The following is a 6,775-nucleotide window of genomic DNA, read 5'->3' on the forward strand; positions in this document are numbered from 1 at the left end:
TTCTGACTCACGACAATCATATGTATGTCATAGTAGAACTGTGTTTCATAAAATTTCCTTCTTTTGTTGGGTGTGGGGTAGGTATATATCTATGGTAACTCTATGTTTAATCATTTTTCCCCAACAGTTTTATTGGCAAGTAATTTACATGTCTAATAGTACAATCATTTAATCATATAAAGGAGAATTGTATAATCACCTCACATCAATTTTTTAGAACATTCTCCTCCCATGCTTAAATTGCCTCCAAGATGAATTATGTAACCACAATCCATTCTAGTGCTCCCTCCCCACTCCCTTATTCACCATTTACTCCCCCTCATCCACCCACATCCCTGCACTCCCTATAACCCCTTGTATCAGTTATTCTCTTTATACACCCACTCCATCTGCTTCACAGATGGGAAACACAACAGAAAATAATAAAAAACAAAATCACACTAAGGTGATAGGATGAAAACATAACAGTATACAGACAAAGATACAAATAATGCATAAGAAGGCAGGCCCCTAACAACATTAAAAGAGCCAGGGAAGAAATTTCTGTCATGGGATCAGTAAGAGATACTTCCCCGAGAGCATATTCGTGTCTTGTCTATTACATTGTCAGCGGGCCAAGTATCAAGGTGGATCTGGCATAATCAGGATTACAGTCTCTGCCTGCTAGTCAAGCTGTTGAAGACTCTGTCTGTGGCTTAGCTGACTAGTTACTCAGCAGGTGGGTTTTGGGATCCCACTGTCCCCCATAGCCCTCAGCAAATTAAGTGTTCATAATTTTTCTTCCGGTACTTTTCTCCTCACCATATTCAAATTTTGTAATTGTCATCTCTGGATCACACAAGCTGCTGTGCTTCTTCTGTGTGGACTTAGTTAACTCCTTGATTAGATAGCTACTTGTTTGAATAATCTTTTAAGACCCCAGACACTATTCCGATTGATTAGCTGGGCATCATCTACCGATAGTTTCTTCACTGCACTTTGCTGTAGCACTCTTATTTTCAGTCATCATTTCATGAAGATGTGCATGTAACAAAGCCATGATGTAAAAATTAATTGTTCTTAAGTTGGAGCTAGGGTTTAATATGAGCCCCAAATCCATTCCTGGACCTATGCCTTTTTGTTGTTATTGCTATAACTTGGGAGCCAATACATATGTCATACCATTACATAATTCAATCATGTCAAACATAATTGTGCAATTTCTTCCATAGTTATACATGTTTTCCAAAACATACGTTTTCCCTCCTGGCCTTCTTGACATCATCTCCCTCTTTTCTCCCCCCACTCTCTCTCTCTATTCCCCCCCTTCCCCTAAGCCCCTGTCATATGTTCTTTCCCTGTATGCTCAAATCCCTGGGTTTCATTTCCTGAAACAGAGTTTCGAATGATGTGATTTTTCAGAAGTAGAGCACCAAACTTTCATTTTGAGGCACCTCTGTGTGGATTTGACCCGCCAAGCTTTTGGTTAGTAGCCAAGCACTTACTTGTTTGGGTTCCAACCCAGGGACATCAACAATGTGTGTGTACACTGTATATATGTTCATAATATACACATGCACATACATTTAAAAATTCAGAGTATTAAATTCTGCCCAACAATGGTATAGTAATAAAATGTATGCTATATAATATTTTAAAATACTGGCTAAATGTTAAACAAGACTATCTCAGTGACATTTTGAAAACTATTTATTAAGTATTTAACTTGGAAATAAGAGCCTCAAAAGAATACAGAAGATGATAACTCAGAAAAATATGATGTTTGTGTAAATATTGGATGAAAGACCTTATGAGAAGACTCAAGGATAGTTTGGAAATATGAGCAAATGCCATAAAAATCACCACTGGATTTTGTTTATTGTGTTCCATGACTTATAATAAAGGAAAAATATCTACCCAAACACTCATCTTGTTGTGGATGCATAGGCATTTACACTATACGTGAGAACAGTGATCTATTCAATGTCCATGCTTGGGATCAAGAGCACCCTGTAGCCATTAGGCTGGGTTCTCTAGAGAAGCAAAACCAATGACATTTGTACATGTATATAAATATTTATATCAAGAAAATATTTCACACAGTTGTAGAAATAAGAGAGTGTAACCTGCTTCAAGTGTGTGGTTCAGCCATAAAGCTGGAGGATATTCTTGACTCATGTAGCTGTCAGGTACGATGAAGCAGGAAACAGGAAGACAAATCAGGAATCAGGAACACCACAGGCAGATGAATTTAAGGTCAGCAGTTCAGGCTTTTGGCTTCAGAGTTGAATGAATCCAAGAGCAATAGGTAATATAGAAGGTCACTGATAGCTCCCAATGACAGCAGACAATATGACAGGCTTAAGTTGAAAGAATCCAAAGTTGATGAGACAGAAGCAAGATCCACATTCGTAAGAAGGAGGGGGCCTTTCTACAAAATCTGCTTAAATAGGAATAGACTACTCTCCCAAGGAGATTTCCTTTCAATTTTATTAAGATTGTGACCCGATTAAGGGGGAGCACTCCACCCGAATATGCCCACACTGCTTCGCTGCTCACAGAAGACCCAATCATGGAGTTGATTACATTGTTAGATCCCATCAAGGGAGAATTATGACCTAGCTCAGATGACATAAAACTTAAATCTCACAGGGGAGGATGCCTCTTGTCAGGCTCAGCTGGACAGCGAGGGAGAAGGAGAAGGGCACGAGGAGCATGCCTGCCTTTTCTGCCCAAGGCTCAGGAGGGTGATGTGGATAGAGCTTTGCTAGCTTCACTTTGTCTGTTATTTTCAAATTTTGAAGTCAGTTGACTGTAATCTTTCTCCTTATATGTACCCATGCTTCCATGCTTCCGTGCTTCCATTCAATCGTTGGCACCTACTGTTCTGGGCAGAAATAAAGCGAGACTGTTGGGTATGTATTGGAAGTGTGCCAGAATTGGTGAATGAGAGAGTCCATATATTGCAGTATGTTGTATCGTGATTGCCTTCAGCATCCTGTTCATAGGATAGTTTGGACAAATATCAGAAGCGAATTGCCATCCATTTTCAATATGAACATTGAGTGAGATGTAGTTCCAACAGCTGCTCTCCATTTCTACAGTGTTGGACCAACGTTCTATAGAAATGCGATGTAACCATTTAGTACTCAAAGAGTTTAATCTGCCTATAGCAATCAACCTCAGTATTGTCACCACTGTATTAATTGTGCATGTCATTCTGTTCTGTTTGATACCAATTCTCCTGTGAGGTATCTCTAAGGCCAATAGTAGAAAACAAGCCTGGTCAGCTGGTTACTAAATCCTTCCACGGTGATTTGGAAATGGTACATCTTGTAGAATTGTGAGACCTTTTTTGGAGTAGTAATCTTAGTGTGAGAAAAGAAGTTGTTCAATGTGTTTTGAGAAGGCTTATGTTCCTATTTAACAGTGCTTGCTTGTTTTTCTGTTGCTGACACCATTTTGGATGCACATAAACCAGAATACATCTACTTTTAGCAAACTCTAGTTTATTACTGGTTTAAAATCATTTAAAATAACACAATGCAGTTATTAAGGAGGGGGATAAATGAGGTGTAACTTCAAAGTATTGTTAGGAGAATGCTCATATTTAAAATGTTTCAACTAGCTGACTTGTGTAGTAGCTCCTGAAACCTCTGGGTGAGTATAGATAAATGTCTTAAGTAAAAATTTGACCAGCTAGCTATTGATCTCTTAAAGATACTCCATTCTTAGAATGATTCTATATGCTTTTCATTCTTTTTAATTTCAGATCTTCAAAAACAAAAGAGCTTTAATTATCCCCAAGTACAATCTGTATTTTTGTTTTCTTTTACAAGTGTAACCCTTTATTTGGTCTGTCGACTTGAATGGAATCTCTTGGCTATTTGCTTCTGTATACAGTAGGTGTTGATAAAGAATTTTCAAATATACTTATCCATATCACTTGAAAAAAAAACCCCAAATCCTTAACTAGTACAGCTGCTAATTAAAAAGTTGTCAGCTACAACCCATCCATTTCCCTTCTCCATGAAGACTACAGTGCTGGAAAGCTTTCAGTGCAATCACACTCTGGGCTATGGGATCACCACAAGTCAGAATTGATGGGACAACAGGCTGCGTTTGTCTTTTATATTTGGGTAGGTTCTTTAAATGTAAGATCCCTTTAGCTCCCAACACTAAGGAACTTTTTCTAGTACCATGATTTCCTTTTTGAAGTTTTACATCTTTTATCAGCTATGTTTGATTCTATTTGGAAAATAACCCTCCCGCCCCCAGCCAGTATCATCTGCACATTAAAGGCCCAGGGAATCCTCATGTTGAAAGCAGCTTAAATCAGTTCAGCTCTGGCACACCAGAGTCAGACCCAAAGATCCCATGTGAATACGTGTTATCTTTTGGCACATGCAACATCATTTTTCATTCCATTTTCCGCGTTACTCTAAACATATGTTTCTCTCTCCAAATATGCCAAGAAATTATCTTGAGAAAAACAACAGATTTCATGATTTTTATTGCAGAGGCCATGAAAACTTGTGGGTATAAGAAAATAAAGTGTGAGAAAAATATGTGGACTGGACTGATATAAATAAATGGGTGGACTGATTCTCTAACTTGTGTTGAGTATCATTAAAATATTATTTTATGCTTACTTTTATCATGGATATAAAGGAACTCTGGTCCCTTATCTCCTCAGAACACTAGACTAGAGAAAGAATAAAGTTGAACAGACAAAATTTATTTTTTTGTTTCCTGATGCTTTATTTATCTTTATAGAAATGACTTATAATTGTTAGAATGGTCAAGAGAGTTGGTCTGAAATAAATTTCTCAAATCTCTAAGTGTCTCAGAAGTTTTAGTTATAGCATCTATACTTAAAAAATTATTTCATTGATGTATAATTTGAATATCATATAATTCATATTAGGAAGAGTTTGTAGTGCAATCATCACTACAAACAATTTCAGAACATTCTCTGCTCATGCACATTGCTGTATACCACTTGTCTGTCAGTTTGTCATACTGTGCTGGTTTGTGTGTTGTAACACTGGAAACTATGTCACTGGTATTTCACATGCCAGTGAGGTTACCCAAAATGGACAGGCATCAGCAGAGCTTCCAGATTAAGCACAGACCACGAAGAAGGATCCAACTCACCAATTAGGAAGAAGGAGCTGCTGTAAACCTGATGCATAGTTTCAAATCATTGTCAGATACTGAAGCACTAATGGGTGGAAGCAGGACATTGTCAGAGATGGTGCCAGATGATGGGCCCATCGAGTCAGAGGGCACTAGAAATGTGACTGAGGAGGTGCTGATATCTTGGAGCAGAGTCACCCAGGGTGATGTGAGTCAGGGAAAGCCTGTGGGAGAGGAGTCTCCGTTGCTGATGGGGCACAGCTCCAGCTAAGGAGAAACTGCTTTGAGTACTAAATGGTTACATCGCATTTCTATAGAAAGTTGGAACTCGGAATGGGCTAAGTATGAGTCTAGGAAAATTGGAAGTGGTCCAAAATGAAATGGAGCATATAAAAATCAATATCCTAGGCATTAGTGAGCTGACATGGTCTGATATTGACCATTTTGAATCAGAAAATAATATGATTTACTATTCTGGGAAAAGCACAACGAAGAGGAATGAATTTGTTCTCATTGTCATAAAGGACCTTACAAAATCAATCATAAAGTACAAAGCTGCTTGTGATAGGATTATATCTACCTGCATTCAAGAAAATCCATTCAATAAAACTCTTATTCAAATTTATGCACCAACAGAAAAGCAAGTCATAAAGACATTGAAGAGTTCTGCCAGTGATATCAGAAGTTGATTAAACATGCAATCAAGATGTTTTGATAATTCTTGGCAATTGGAACACAAAAGTTGGAAACAAAGAAAAAGTAACAAGAGTAGGAAGATGTGAATGACAGTAATTAAGGTGGAGATCATGTGATAGAATTTTGCAAACCAATGACTTATTCATAGCGAATATTTGTTCAACAACACAAAAGGTGACTATATAATATACATGGACTTCACCAGATGGAACACACAGAAATAAAATTGACTACATCTCTGTAAAACCAGGTCAGGGACTGACTGTGGAACTGCCCACCAATTGCTCATATGTAAATTCAGGATAAAGTATTAAAGTTAAAAAAAATCCAGGAGAGTCAAAATGCCTCTTTGAGTCTACCCTGCTTGGGTTTTGAGAAGACCTCAAGAACAGATTTGACACATTGAACAGTAATGAGCTGTGGGAGGGCGTAAAGAACAACATTCAAGAAGAAAGCAAGATGTCATTATAAAGACAGGGAAGAAAGAGAAGATTAAAATGATGTCAGAAGAGACTCTGAAACTTGCTCTCAAGGGTAAATTAGCTAAAACAAAAATAAGAAATGATGACATCAAAGAGCTGAAAAGAAAAGTTCAAAGGCCTCTTCAAGAAGACAAAGCCAAATACCATAATGAAACATGAAAAGATCTAACATTAGAAAACCCCAAAGGAAGAATGCTCTCAACATATGTTAAATTGTAAGAACTCAGTAACCATCCAAGCCTTGAGTTGAAATAGTGAAAGGTTTATGGGCGAGATATTGAATGATGTAGGAAAACGAACAAGAATCAAAGGTACAGAAAGAAGAAGTTTAAGCTCTACTAAAAGTATTAGCCAAAAACAAAGTTTCAGAAATTGAAGAAATACAGCGGAGGAAAGGCAATCACTCGCGAGATGTTACACCTCGCTGGGATACCACTGACCCGTGTCTAAGCTGAACCCCAGTTTTTCAGCACATTTTT

At 37.8% G+C, this 6,775-nt stretch overlaps 1 pseudogene; it reads left to right on the forward strand.

Annotated features, from left to right (window-relative positions):
- Window positions 1–2,173: 2,173 nt before the first annotated feature.
- On the forward strand, window positions 2,174–2,992 carry LOC142452438 (protein kish-A pseudogene; annotated as a pseudogene).
- The last annotated feature ends 3,783 nt before the right edge of the window (window positions 2,993–6,775 follow it).

The sequence above is a fragment of the Tenrec ecaudatus genome, chromosome 7 (genome assembly GCF_050624435.1).
Source record: "Tenrec ecaudatus isolate mTenEca1 chromosome 7, mTenEca1.hap1, whole genome shotgun sequence".
Taxonomy (NCBI): domain Eukaryota; kingdom Metazoa; phylum Chordata; class Mammalia; order Afrosoricida; family Tenrecidae; genus Tenrec; species Tenrec ecaudatus.